This window comes from Fulmarus glacialis, unplaced genomic scaffold, assembly GCF_000690835.1.
Source record: "Fulmarus glacialis isolate BGI_N327 unplaced genomic scaffold, ASM69083v1 scaffold4643, whole genome shotgun sequence".
Lineage (NCBI taxonomy): Eukaryota > Metazoa > Chordata > Aves > Procellariiformes > Procellariidae > Fulmarus > Fulmarus glacialis.
The window spans coordinates 18,898-34,076 of record NW_009202123.1 but is presented as its reverse complement, the minus strand read 5'-3'; the positions used below and the strand labels follow the sequence as shown (position 1 = coordinate 34,076).

At 42.1% G+C, this 15,179-nt stretch overlaps 1 protein-coding gene across 1 annotated transcript in view; it reads left to right on the top strand.

Annotated features, from left to right (window-relative positions):
- The window catches only part of ELOVL6 (ELOVL fatty acid elongase 6), a gene marked incomplete at its 5' end in the record, with an annotated part of 24,164 nt that overhangs the window by 1,226 nt on the left and 7,759 nt on the right, over positions 1–15,179 (top strand). The gene's annotated exons all lie outside the window — the stretch shown is intronic.

The following is a 15,179-nucleotide window of genomic DNA, read 5'->3' as shown; positions in this document are numbered from 1 at the left end:
CAGGAATGGAGCAGTTTGCTTTCTTTCATGGCTTTTCCTTTTTTCCTGCGAAATTGTTGTATCACACTGACTCTTTCTAAAACTCTGGCAGGGGAAAATAAATTGTATTTCTAAGTTGTCTCATCCAGCTAGGACATGCAACAGAAGAACTTCATGTTGGCTTGATTTTAATAGTTCATTGGTACCATTAAAAAAAAAATCCTAGTGCAGACGAAGCTTTGAGCAGTCTGGATGACTTTGAGAGCAAGTTCTAACACTGTGAAAATTTCATCTGGTTGCATTTGGTGCTGTACTTCTGGCTGTGTGTCTAACATAGTTTTGCTGTTAGGGTCCTGTAAGCAATTGTCGTTTGTTCCAGAAATGGCTGAATTTCAGCAGCTGTTGAATTGGTTCCTAGATGGCATGTCATTTGTGGATCAGTTTGCAAAATGTGTATTCCAATTACACTTTCTTATTGAATGTAGATACTAGAAACTAGCTGACTTAGCTGACTAGCAAAGCATTTGTAGTTTGATTCCCAATCCGAGTGGGGGAAGCATGATTTCAGAACCGTCCTTCGCAGAAGGTGTGAATGGATGGATTTTAAAATCACATTATTTTGACATGGGTCTGTGGCTGACGTTCACATTGTGGGGCTTTTAAACAATTTCAATACTTAATTTAGTCCCAAAATCATAAGTGATGCACCGATCAACGAATAGCAAGAATATACACTACACTGTGAAAGTGCTGTCTAGATGGACTTTGAAATCAACACGTTTGTTACTTGCTGAGTGGAGTTTCCCATCATAATCATATGACATGGCCAGCATGAGCTGCTGAGGGATGCTGGGTGAAATCTAAAATGTGGACTTCATGTTTTTGAAGCTACCGGTTGCCAGGATGAACGTGCCACAGAGACCACCTCTTGCTGTGCCCCACAGTGCAGGCACTTGAGGTGAGCTCTGCTCGTGCAGATGAGAAGCAGTGGCCAGAAGGGCGCGGTTTGAGAGGGATTCACCGCTGCAGGGTTTGCTTCCTCTGTCAGCTCAAATAGCACCGTTCAGGGACAAGTGTTCCCCAAGCACTGCAGAACTCACCCTTCCCTCGGCACGTCGGGAAATGAGACAGCAGGGTGGAGAGGGGAGGGATGAACAGGAGTGTGAGATGTTTGGACGACACAGAAGCACTGAGCATTTAAGCTGCTGGATTTGCTAGTGGGGACCAGTTGATTATGAAAATTATATGGCTATGCTTAGATAGCTTTGCTCTTCTGAGGTGCTGAGTAGTATGCAGAAGAGTGAAGTAGGGAAGGGGAAAAATGACCCAAAATGTTTGCAGTAAGACAGAGTATGAATCCTCTGTAGCTTCCATAGTAACATGCAATCCCATACAAAACCAACCCAAACACAAAAGTCCTTGACTTCTTGCCTGGAAAACAGAGGAAACACAGAATATTCATTAAAACACTTTTCTTATAAAAAGTGTTAATTGGAACATCCATTTCTTGGGTGTTTCACCACCACTGTCCTCTCTAGGACCATTAGTCACTCCCAACCTTATTGACTCTCTTAGCAAGCTGCACTAGACTTCGAATGCTGTAAACTTTCCAAGTAACTTGGATCTTTTTTTTCCTGGCTCCTCGCATAACTAGGTGTTTCATTTACATATGCTTGGCCTGAAAGACATTTCTGCTTCCTCTGAAGGTCAGTTCAGATACATTTATATGCCAGTGTTCTGCCTGTAGACTTACGATGGATCCAGGAAAATGTTCCTTAACTTTGAAAAGACTTCCTCTTTGGCTTTCTGGAATGCTAAAATGCTATGACTTTTATGATACCTTGCAGAAATTCTAAGTAATGTATTTGTCTGCCGTGAGTGGTTGTATTGAGGAAGAAAAACCTGCCTGGAGAGCCCTCAGTATTCTGCCTCAAGGTCAGTGTGAGGTTTTTTTCCGGAGCCCTTGTTTATCTCCCTTCTAGCACTCCTACCATTTTACCTGCTTCAAATATCCTCAGAAATAGTAACACTTAGCAGAGGCTGGAAAGATGTGTTTTGGGCTTAAAAAAAAAGGAAATAGCCTGCCAGGCAATGACACGGTCCTTCTTCAGAATGTATCCCGTACGCCTTGCTCTTGCCAAGATCATTTAAATGTGGTAGCAGCTACAGTAGGAAACTTGCCATGCTTATAAATAAACAAAACAACTACACCGCCCTACTGAGCTTGCTGAGCATTCAGGAGCTCGGTCAAGAGTGAGTTTTGTGTCAACACTGGCAGCCAGCAGGATTTCTGAGGCAGAAAAGCAGCTTTGTTTCCCTTTGGAAGCGTCGACTAGTTTTGAACATTTTGTCTCTGGAATAAGATTACCACTTCTCAGTGAAAACTTCTGTAGGAGCAATGACAGTAAATCTTGCTTTTCACTTGGAAACCACTGTGAAAACATGATCTTCTGAAATCTTTTGCTGAGAAATTAGTTTGGGATATTTTTCTTGGGTTGTTGGACTGGGTTTTTTTTTCTCCCTAGCAGGTTTGTTGACTTGTTTCAAGCATTGAAGATTTATTGTTGTCTGAAATGTTTTCAGTCTTTTGTTTTGTTTTCTACACTTTTAATTAAGTGTCTTCGCCCAGCCTGGTTATGTACTGAGGTCCTGGGGGAGCAGCTCTGTGCTGCTGCCTGTCAACAGGAACCTGCTGTTAGGAAGCTGACACAAAGTTCATTTTTCAGTCCCATAGGACCCCAAGGAAACTGTTGCTGGTTCACCTACACTTCAAAGTGACAGTCAGCCCTGTATTTCTGAATATTTCCTGGGGTTAAAAATCTGCAAAAGCACATCGAATCTGAGTTGCCAGTTTTATATTCATGCCACTTTGAACATAAGTTAGGGTCATTTATTGAGTTTTTTTACTTGGAGTGTATCAAAAGTGTCATGCTGGCATCTCTAGGAATCGGCAAAGCTGAGACCAGGACTCCCACAGAAGGATATGAAGTCATTAGTTCATGTTTTCATTACATCTCAGCTGGATTTTTGTAATTCCTTTTATAGGCCGTAGAGTCTGTGTACGGGTAGCATCGCTATCAAGGAGCTAAAGCATGTATTTGATCGCCTCGTCTTCACACAAGACAGCAGCATGGCACCGTTTTCACTTGCTCTCCATCCTTAAGGAGCTGCCAACAGAAGTCTCAGGGTCAAGGCACTAACTAATGATAGTAAAAGGTTGTTTTCCCTAGGGAATACTGTCACATCAATACGGGAGACGAAGAAACGAAAACATCCAATGTGATGCAATCATTTGTAGGCAGAGGCTAAGCCTGACCGTGACTGGTGCAGTGAGAGGAGAGATTTCTCTTTGTCTAGCCAAACCACACAACCATAACGCTATTATCATCACGTGAGATCACTTAGATTCTAATCCAAATTCAGGTATGCTTTGTACCAGTGGTGGAAATCAGTTGATGTCAATACAGGGTTTCCAAATGTCTTTCTTCCTGGGAAACACTTTCTTTCAAAGTAGTAGAAATGATATCAAATGTAGCTGAAGGGTCACTAGCTGCTTGCCACAAAGCTAACCAGAGCCTCAAAAGCGAAGTATCCCAAGAACAACAGGTCTTATATTTGAAAGACAAAGCCAAAAAGGCTCACTCACTTTGCTTTTATGAGACTGGTGTAATTGATTTGTTACTGCAAGCACAGCAGCATTTTATAGAAGGGTTTGTGCTTGCTCCACAGAAAGCTACTGACAAGGCAGTCCGAAACATCTTATGTGAGGAACTCAGTCCTGAGCTGAACTGAACGGAAAAGACTAAATACAAGTTTAAAGAAAGGATTTCAATTGCTTGGATTTGTGACTCTGAAATACATTCTAGTTATCATGCTTATAAGTAGGAAAATTGATGAAAAATTATTCAAATTTACGTCCTATCTCAAGAGCTGCCATTCACAGATACTTGCCATGGAGATTAAAACACAACTTAATTTCATATGTTGCTGAGCAACCCATCAAAATCTTAAAATACTCTGAAATTTTATAACGGTCTTGACAGTACATTCAAAGAGAGCATGAATTACTGAAAAGAGCAATATTTGCCAAATAACATTAAAATTAATAAGCAGCATTTAAGGTGAATTAATAATCTTCTCTCTTATAAATTTAAAAGCAAGTGTGAAACATTCCCCATATTTGTAAAGCATTAGTGCATATTCTCAGGAGGACATTTCTCAGGACCCAAATTAGTAAAATGCTTAATATACACCTACTTAACAATTTATTTCTATAGGACCATGTTCATCTTTATATACTGACCTGATTTTCTTACATAACAGATATTGGAAACATCTTTTTAATTACTATTTTGGAGCAAAAGTTGAAAGTTGGGTGAATAGTACAATTTCAAAATGATTGGAGAGAAGACAAAAATCCCTTGGATGAGATTTAACAGTTTAAGAAGGAAAATTTCTTTTCTGTAAGCTGAACTATAATCCCAATAGGAAAGACAAAGAGTGCTATGTAGGGTGAATTCATACATTGCAAAACAAATGCTAGCTGGCATTAAAAAAATACGTAGAGGTGATAAAAATACATAGACTAAGAGCAATAAAGTACTGTCAAGAAGATATATCTCCAATATGTACCTTATTTATTCTAAGTAAGAAGAGCATCCCGTGACAAATATCTTTATTCCCAGAATTGTAATTGATGCCTTGTGACAAGTTGCTGTGCCCATCCTCTTCTGAAATCTCACCTCTTCATTCACTCTGCTGTTACTGTTGTGGACTCTGTTGTGTCCATCAAAGTCATTTTGAATGTAAACTGGTTTTATGGTTTTTACCTAATGAGGCCTGATTAAACGTAAACCAAGGATTCACTGTGAGACCTGGCTGATGCTACTTTACAGGAGATATGGATAGGACTGGCTAAAAATTCCTACAAAAATCTCTTTTTCAGTGCTAAGCTGGGTCTCCTTTCCTTAAAATCTTCTTCTTTTTTTCTCTGTTTGGTTGCTTGTTTGTCTTTATTGCTGGAAAACCGAGTATCTTAGCAAAGTTAATTCAATACATTATTTGGAAAACAGCTGTCATGCTCGTTTTGCCCCTATTCCCTCCCCACTCTCACAATCAGTGAGCGTGTGGACGCTCAGTTTGTCACCTTGAATTCTGCCTTTCTCATGAGGTCACGCTGTCCCAGCCCACGGGAGCCCTCGCAGGCCACCCCCACTCAGCGTGAATGTTGTACTCAAAGCAGAGCCCCCACGGAGTGAGACTTTTCCTCTCCATTTTAAATGGGGAGCGAACTGAAAAGTGTATTTGAGGAATAAAGAACATCTGTCTGGTGGCTTAAGAAGGGAACTGTACTAGAGAGAAAGTAGATAATTCATTCAAAAGAAATCAAACCTCCCATCTGTCCCCCTGTGGCGGCACTTCTGCATTTTACTCAGCCTCGGAACTTGGTTCGTGTGCCTGGTAAAAGGTCCTCCCCCATGCAGAAATCCCTGGGGAACAGAAATCTCCATGTATTTTCTTCTGAGTAAGTCCCCAACAGCTTGTGCTTGTTGGAGACAGTGGGAATTGGGAATAAAACACTGAGAGGTGTTAACTTGCATGATCTATCAAATCCAACATTGCACCTGGGGACGAGCGTGCTAGTAAACCCTGCCAAACCGAGCGGTGTTCACACGCAGGGTTGCTTGCGGGTGTCGAGCTGTGGTTTAGTGAAGTCACCGTTTTCCAACGAGTTTAACTTCATCTAAACAAATGTGCATCCTTGTGCCTGTACCATTCAGCATCTTCCCTAGGTTGCTGAATAAAAAAAAAATATTTATTTTTTACCAACTCTAGGTGAGTCCCTGAGATCTGAACTTCTCTAGACGCTTGCAGCAGTATTGTCCCAGGGAGGACAGAGTGAAAAAGGAAGATCAGTGGCTCCAGGCCTGTAATTGCCATTAAATTTATGGATCTGAGCAGCTCATTACAGCTGTATTCTAACTTTTAGCTTCTTTAAGCCTTCTTTATTCTGTCAAATGCTAGTCTTTTCCTGTAACTTAGATCTTGCTTACTTTGTTATCTGGCTGTTTTACGGCTTTAGTGATGGCTAGCTCCATTGGTTGGCTTGATTCTCTGCTAAATCTTTTACTTTATTACTTTTTGGCTTTATTTGCCTAGGACAATTTCAATCTCCTGAATACATACATTTCAATGCTATACATGACAGTTACTCTACCAACTTGATACATTTGATCCTGTAAGTATCTTTAATTTATCCTGCAGAAGCAGATATGCCACTTTTTTTGGATTATCATTTAAATCACTGCAATATTACAGTTATTCTTAAATTTTCTTGAGATAATATTGGATGCTGAGAATAATTTCAGTAACGACACAGGAACAAGTGCAAATGCCCCTGAAGCATTCATTAAGGACTGCTTAAGAGGTACACTGTGCTTATGAATCCTCATGGGCTACTTTAGAAATCCTTAGATGGATTTCTTAATTCTTATGAGATTTTGCACCAAACTCAGGGCTTAAGTTGAAAATTGATTTTTTTTTTCTTTTTAGTAATTTAGCCACAGTCCCAACTTGCTGAAATAAATATCTAAGAAGTAGGAAATGTTTCTTGAGAGAAAAACATCTCACCGAGTATAAAGCCTTCACAGGGTGCCAGGGATCTTCAGCTGCAACAAAAGTCCAATATTATTTAGTGATGGAAGAGTGAGTTACTGCTCGAGAAATAACAGCTTTCATCAAGAAATATCGTTCCTGCAAGTTTCTACCCTCCATGTGCCAGATAATCAGGGAGCAGTGTCAGGTAACAGCACATTGAGGAGGGCAAGGCCGGATGATAGGTAATTGCTATTGATTAGCTTGTAACTGACTCTTTGGAAGTCAGATGAGATGCAGGGATGTGTGGCTAGAGCTGAAAAATTATTTTTCATTCGTTGAAAGAAAACAGTTACATGTTTTTGAGCAGTGTATCGTTACATGGGTGTCCCTGTAAGCAACTTACGCTATTCTCTCATGTTCCTAGGATAATGATTGAGGGCAACTGCCCTTCAGCCTGACCATTGCTCCTTGTTTATCTCTACCAAAACCCAGTGGGCCTTGTATAGCCACCGAGCGCTCTGTGTAAGACTCTCCATGCAAGTATAACCCTTTTTATTTCCACCAATTATCTTCTCCTCTGTTGCAAAGACTACTTGTAGGAATCTAGCCCTGGCATTTGTTTTTCTGCTATCCTTTATAAGCGGTGCAGGTTTTTCCACTGGCTCACGGAGCTTCATTTTATTGATTATTTTTGTACGCTGCTCCTCAGGATTGTCTGAATATTGCGAATCCCAAATAAAGAAGGCAGGTCTGGGGGATCAAATTGTGTTTCCTGGAGAGGGAATTCAGGCTCCATGAGGAGGGACTGGAAGACGGTAGCTGTGGTAGATTGATTTTTATCTACACATATAAATAAGCCTTCCGAGTAGTAGTTGCAGCAATTGGCAGAAGTGTTGAGCTTGCCACTTTAGCAAGGGAGAATCAGATGGATTTTACTCTGCTGTGGTGTTAATGTGATTAAAATCTCCAGATGACAGTGTCCATTGATCCAGAGCCCTGCAGAGATGTCACTGTTTGGGTATGCTTAATGAGGTCCCTGGAGAGGGAAGGAAATAAGTTAAGCCTGGTTTTCTTCCCAGTTTTGTCAATAAAATGGACAAAGAAATGTTTTTGGGAGCCAGGTGAGTTGTGACTAGGAAAACTGCCAATGAGAGGGAAGGGCTGAAGGGAGTGGCTCCACGTCGAGGGATTTATTGCCGAGGAGAAAAAAAAAGACTGATGCAAGGAGCACAGTATCTGCCCTCACTTGAAAACCACAGAGCAAGCTGTCACTTTAATATACCTCATTTCCCTCCCCAAAATTTATCACATGGGAAAGTAATAACCACCCAGGCATGTATGCATATGCTTATGGGTATATAAACCTGCACAAATGATATATTATTTCTTAGAGCCATGTAAAATATTTGCACAATTTTTAAATCACTCTGAGCTGGCCTGGCTTCAGGTTTTGGTCCCAACTGAAAACTCAAATGATTTGCATTGAAAAGCTTGCTAGAGAAACATCTGGATCAGATACAGTAGAAAGGTCTGAAAAGCAGGGCTTGCGTGTTTGGTTCAGTGATGGAAGTTTTTTTTAGAGATGGAAGGGGAATTCTCTCAAGTTTTGCTTTGGGATTTTGATAGGACTGAACCCAAACCTCAAAGTATGCATGAACTTATGCAAAGAAAAGTCTTCTGCCAGAAAGAGTGATAAAAACTGCAAAGATCAGCACAACTTTTGATCACACACATGGTACTGAGACCTAGAGCACCCCATTATAAAGCACTTCCAGTACTGCTGACCACCAGGTTTTAGGGTAAGTGACCGCCAAACTGAGAAAAGCATACGTTATTCCTCATCTCCCCCTTTTTCTTGCCTTTTTCTTAACGAAAAGAAAGAGCTTGCGCTCCACCCTGAATGGGACTCCATCACCTTCAAGGAGGGCAAGGGAGGACTCTGCGGGTGAGTTGCAAGACCCATCTGTTCTCCTTCCCAGTCAGGAGATGGGCAGGGGGAGAGGCTGAGGAGCAGCTGGGCAGCAAGACAGTAGAAGGAAGGTTCTGCTGCTGGGGCTTGTTAAATTCTTGGTGTTTTCATGCCCTTGCAGAGATGGTAACTATCTACAGAAGGAAGTATGTTTTGGAGGCACCGAATTCAGAGCAGTGGATTATATAGAGAGAGTATGTAACGAGCATATATGATGGGAATGGTACTTAATGCAGCACTGGTACGGTTCCTGCTCCGTTCTCAACCATATCCTGAGTGTATTTCTGAGCTTTTGAGTCAGTTCTGGGATTTACTGTCACCCTCTAAAGGAACCATATTTGAAAAAGATCCAGCAGAGGGATGCAAACCAGTGCCTTAAATGCCTTTTCTATGGCTTCCCAGAGCGGAGTAGCTGCTCAGAGCACAGTGCCACATTTTGAACTCTGTAGTGCCAAGGCTGGCTGGAAAGACTCCTGCCTTCCCCGGTCTTCATTTTCCCCGCTGTGACTGAGAGCAATGAAGTCACGTCGTTAAAAAAAGAGTGGAGGGGAGCCTATTTCAACTGCATCACTCACCGGTCCAGTTAAACAGCATGGCCATGCAACCAGTCAAATCAGCACAATGGGCAGGCAGCGGGGAAGCGGAGGCAGCAGCCTGCCTGCAGAGCGAGTGGTGGAGTAGCTCCGGTGCGGGAGGGCCAGCGGAGCTCACTGTGGGACGCACAGATGTGGGAGCTCGAAGCAGAGGAGCCACACAGACTGCCCTCCGCTAGGTATCGCATACACCTCTTCCAAGAAAATGAATGTTTTCGCATAATGCGTTCCCTCAGCTGGAGAGGTAAAATTGCAAGTGGGAACAAAAGTGTTAGTCATTTCAAGCTTTCAGGGAGTTTGGGAAGCTAAAAACATTTCTTAGTCTAAATCATTTGTGAAAATTGTGCTCTTAATTACAATAGTTTAGTCATTATGAAGAATATAGATACCTTACGGCCTTTCAGACACATGGGCTGAAGAGGATGAGTTCTGTGTTCTTTTTAAAGAATGAGATTAACATAAGTGCTCTTAAACGACTGTTTTGTTAATTTTTGAAAATGTGCTTTTAAAGGTGTTCAGTTGCTATGGGACCAAGGCGCTTTTTCCGTAAGTTTTTCTTGTCCCTGCCCATTGTAAGAGAATAAATAACGGTCCCAAATAATTTTATCAATAGGCTAGGCCTTGGAGGACACAGGCACAAGGGAGTTACTGTGCTTTCAGTTATCTGCTAGCAACTGAATTGTGGTAACTGAGCACGTCGTTGTCTAAACACAGTTACAAAGGGGTAAAATATCGTAGCACAAACCTCCTTCTCAGATTTTACAGTTTTACACTAAAATTTAGTTTTACACGAAAATTGCCATAGACAGAGTGAGCACGTAAATAGTTACCATAGTCCATCAGCACCAGAGAAGACTCGGTAGCATGTTTTCGCATCTGTGCCCAAAGTTAGTTTTGTTAAAGGAAAATGCAGGAAAATGATAGCCAGTGGATTTTTTTTCCAGTGAAATGCAAACAATATAGAGCAGAAAGGAGTTCAGCTTAGGTGCACGGTAACATCATGATAGTCCTAAATCGCAAATATACAAAAACAAGCATTGCAGTTCTCTGCAAGACTGACTTTGAAATAATGAGATTTTTTCATTTTACAGTGAGAGTTCAGGGTTCTGATTTTGTCCATGGTTGACTCACTGATTATGTCTTCAGTGTTTTCCTTCACAGACTTGGGTAGATAGAAGCCTTTTAAAATAAAATTCCCACAGAATCAGTTGCTCCTGAATGGGATTAAAACCTGCGTTTTTGTAGTTTTATCAACTGAGGGCATTAGTAAAGGAAAGCAGGAGTTTTTAAGAATATTGGCATTGAATTTTCCACCTCACTAGCATGGTTTTTGTGCCTGCCCATGTCACAAGGAGTTAGGCACCCCCCACCGTGGATTCTGATCCATACCTGATTTTCCTCTGGAGTTCACTGGTGCGAGTAAGGGGATCAGCAGGGAGCAGTAATACAAAACAACTACAATAGTTAGAACAACTGCAAAAATTCCACAAGGGAGAAGAATCCAAGTATTTTCTCCTATGGCAAGGTCAGCTGCTGGGTCTGGTCCTACGAAAATTCAAGGGGTGGGACAGTGCAGGGGAGAGGGAGGCAGGGATGCTCTTAAAACTCACTCCGTAGGTTCACGTTCTCTGTGGCTTGTGTCCAGCTGTGTCAGGCCCTGGTATTTGCCTAATATGTCAAGGGAAAACAGGGGGAAAGCAAGAGTCTGACCGAGTCTGTGGAAGGCACGTCTTGCTCTTATCTGGTCTTCTGACTAGGTCAGGAAGTTTTCGGCTGTTTGTGTTTCTGGGACAGCACAGCTTTGTAAACTTGCACTGTATCTCTCTGCTCATCACTCTGTATTTTTAGGTCTTGAAAGCTTGCTGCCAAAATATTAGATGTGCAGACAATGAAAATGTGACATTAAGAGGTGTAACAGCAGCTTTTGTGTCTATAAACTATTTATCTTTAAAGACATAGGTGTATCTTGGGTAACTAAGATGAAGGGTTTGGGACTTGAAGGTTTAGAGAGTAACTTTAAAAAGTGAAAAGAAAATCTATAGTAGGTCAAAGGACTCTCTGAAGAAAATTCCTCCTACTGGAGTGTGTTTACTGTTAATTCAATAATACTGTTTTCACTGATACAGAGTCAGGTCAGACCTCTTTCTGCTTACATCAAACAGACCTCATGGGTAGGGCACTGAACCACAACTCGTGATGTTGCACATCATTTCTCATCCTGGCTCAGACACAGATTTTTGACGGGACACTTACTTAAATTTCAGTTTCCCTCACCTCTCTGTCTTTGAAATGGGTCTTATGCTTAGCCACCTTACGAGGCTGTCACAAGAGTAAAGGCCATTGAGGACTGTGAAATATTCACAGATACGGTGCTAAGGGCCCTGGAGATGCCAACAGGGACAGAAGAAGTCTGAAGGAAGTTAGGTCTAAACCTGCAGAGACCCCAGCTTACAAACAGCTTTGTACTTTTAGCAGTTCTTCACACAGGGACGTCTGACCTAAAGCAGTTGCTGGCCTGAATATTGTTGAGGCATTGGTAATTCTGGGACAGCCCAAGCTGGAGATGGTAGGTCACTTGGCTGTTGGAAAGCAGACAAGACCAAAATTTTGGTACGGCAACAGGAAGGTCTGCTCTGTGGAGAGGATGGAGATGTCCTTTTCATCACAAGTGGATTCGATGAGGAGACAGGGTCTTCCAGGGAAGTACCTGGATCAGTTCTGGGAGGTAAAACAGGGAAGTGTTTTATAAGAACAGTCTTTCTGCAGGATCGGGTCTCCCTCTCTCCGTAACTAACCTTGGCGTTGCTTGAAAGCACTTCAGAAATGTTGAAGGGTGATGAAAAAACAGCCTAATTACATTAATTTTCTTTGCCATTTCTTATAAAAGTAGCAGTTGGGCTAAGTTCATCAGCTGTAATTTGAACAAGCGTCTCTCTAGGATTTCAAGGTAACTCACTATTAAGAAGTCATCTCTTTTAAACGCTTGTAAAATGGCTCATAAATGTTAAATTTAGAGTTAAAAGAGACCAAATCCGTAGTCAGTACTATTCTTTTTGAAACTTTTTTATCACTTAGATGAATACTGTGTCACCGTGTATCCTTCACTGACCAAGAGACTGATTAATTTAATTTGGAATATGTAACCCTCAGTTCCACAAATCTAGCAGGTGGATAATAACCAGGTGCAGACTTACAAAGCTGGTTCTTCTAGTCAGTTATTAATTTATATGAATATTTCGTATAGGCTGTCCTTGTGTCACATTGACCATTTAGGATGTTAGGTGCCAGATCCTTTTCTAGGCTGCTTTTCTGTGAGATTAGAGGACATGTCATATTGCACTGACTTAGCCACAGCTCTCATTAACTCCTTGAGATCAAAATAAGAGCCATTAATTCTATGTAGGTCACTGAACAACAGCCAAATGATATCTCTCAGTCATTGCCCACATTTCATTTGTACTTGATGATCGGTTTCTTAGTGTATGGTTTCTCACTGTACAGTAAAAATATCATGATTTTGCAATCAAAGATAAGCCTAAAGCAACCTTATAGTTTCTACACCTGTTTAAATATAAGAAGATCCAGGATTTTATGGAACTATGTTTGAATACAATCAAGGCAAACTAAGACAGGAGTCACATCTGAGATAAATTTTGGTAGTCTGACAACCTTTTAGTGAAACTATATATTACAATTGTCATAGGCTTAATTAATTCCTCCTCTCTTTTGGATAATTTATTCCATCTGGAAAATCCAACTTTTGTTTAATATTGCACCATCACGTATTGCACATTGCCCAGTGAAGGTAGTACTGCTCCTCCCTTCCACCTGCAAAGCTGGCCAGATGTAGATGAATGTGCACATCATTGGAAAAAAGACACGAAAAGAGTTAAGAAGTGATTCATTTAAAAAAAAAAAAAGGGGAGGAACAGCTGCAATGAAATCTAGCCAGACCACAAACACCCAAGAGCAGCTTGGGTGTCAGAAATCAGAGCAAAGCAATTGCGAATTCTGGTGGGTTGTGCTGCTCCTTTGCTGTGTTCCTGCACACGTCCGCCCCTGAGAGAGGGGGGCCCGCAGGACCCATGTTCGCTCTCTGTGATACCCTGTGAATATGTGCCCATGGACTCTTAAGTTTCAGGAAACCTAATTAGCCAGGAAATGTATTTCTCACTCGCCCTTTGCTTCCGTATGCTGGAAGGTTGGTGTGTGGCGGCAGGTCTCGCCAGTCCCTTCCCCGCGGTGGAATGAATGCTCTCTCTGTCGGGCAGGCTCCTGGGGAGGCTACTCTCACGGTTATAATTCTTCTCCCAGCCTCAGTACAGTCTGGCACGTCTACCCACAAAAAGATTTTGGAACAATAGGCTTTAAATAAGTACCCAGGCACCAGTAAAAGTCAGTAGGCTGTTGGTCCATAATTCTGGTCAGCACAAGCCAGACCCTAATATCCTTTCCTCATTTGACACCACCCAGATAACTGCTTTAACCTGGACATTCCCTTTCATTTTGGCTCAACTTTAAATACCCTCACTGTATCCATATCCTGGGAGAACTGGAAAAAATGCATTTTCATTTTTTTTTACAGATTATGAGGGCAAACTCCCATAAACCTCCTGATCTAGCTACTAAAATTTTGTTTGGCAGTCTTCTCTTTTTGACAGAAAGGTTAGCAATTTCCCAGAGTACTCTGCTCCTGCGGGACCTGAAGCCACTGCAAAATGTAAGCAGAGATTTTAGGCTGGGAGCAGGCCAAGGGTTCATTAAATCTTCCATTTTTCCCACTGCTTTGATAGTATAATCACCGCAGCAATAGCAAAGCAGCAAGCACACTGTGATCTGACTACCTCACCTGTCTACACAGATAATAGTTTAGGTATTTCTTCTTATAATACAGCTGTATATATAGTGTGCGGTCACCATACAAATGCATGTTCCAGAACTCGTGCCCTGTTTGCTAGGTAGGACCTATCCTCGTGTGCTTCCTCCCTGGAAAGGGCCATTTCCCAACGCTGGTCTGCCAACTTTATCTGAAGTCATCTAGGAAAAAATAATTCTGTGGCAAGCTTGACAAAACCCCTTCCCTCTGCTGGTTTGCAAGGCAAGCGGCCCCTTCAACGCTTGCGTCCTTGGAGGTGCCGTGGTGTCTTCTGAGTCAGCCAAAACTACTGTTCCTTCTCACATGGCCAAAGCGGGGTTTTGTGGGAGACAGATAGAAATCTCCTACAAACAGTTTCATTTCTGGCAACAAAATCCATCAGTTTCTTAAGAAAGCTGTCATCTAGCCCTGTCCCTGCTGTGTCATCCGCTTGGTGCATATCATTGATGGACTGGGACCACGTTTCACGAGACTGCAGGAGGTAAGAGTGATTTGAAAGAACCTCGCCCTTACCAGGTGGAGAAGAAAAGCTCTATAAATACTTCCAAAGAACTACAAAACAAACCTACTGGTTGTGTTGCAACATGGCTTTGTTACGAACTTATTTTTAGGAATTAATCAAAGAGCACAGTGAGCAAATGGCCGAAAGATGTGAGACGTTCCTTCACATGGAGATGCACCCACCTCGGTACACGCTGCTTGATAATACCAGGAGTTTCTGAGATTCTTTGCTGAATGGGGGTAACTGCCCTGTTGTGGAGTTCGGAGCTGTCTGATGAAGGTGGCTTCAGCTGCATTTCTTTTCAAGAAACTTAGTTCAGAGAGTTGTTTCTCTTACAGATGCTTTCTCTGTGTGTTCTCCCAGTATCAGTTTGTATTTTACATGTTTTCTGTGGCTTGGCTAAGCACAGAAATACTCTGTTGCCCGTTTACAGTAACTGCTTTCTCTAGGCGTGCTCTCAGAGTGCCCTGCCGCGCGGGCCTGTCAGACCGAGGGGCCGCTGAGCGTCCCGCGCTCCTGTGCCGCGGCAGTAGCAGCACAACTTGTTCCTCTTTCCTGAGGACCACGGGTTTTAGATCATAAGGGCACAGAAAGGCCACTTTATTGTGTTAAGAGACCAGCTCTTCAGCAGTGGAAGGGAAACTTGATGTGACCACTGAAATA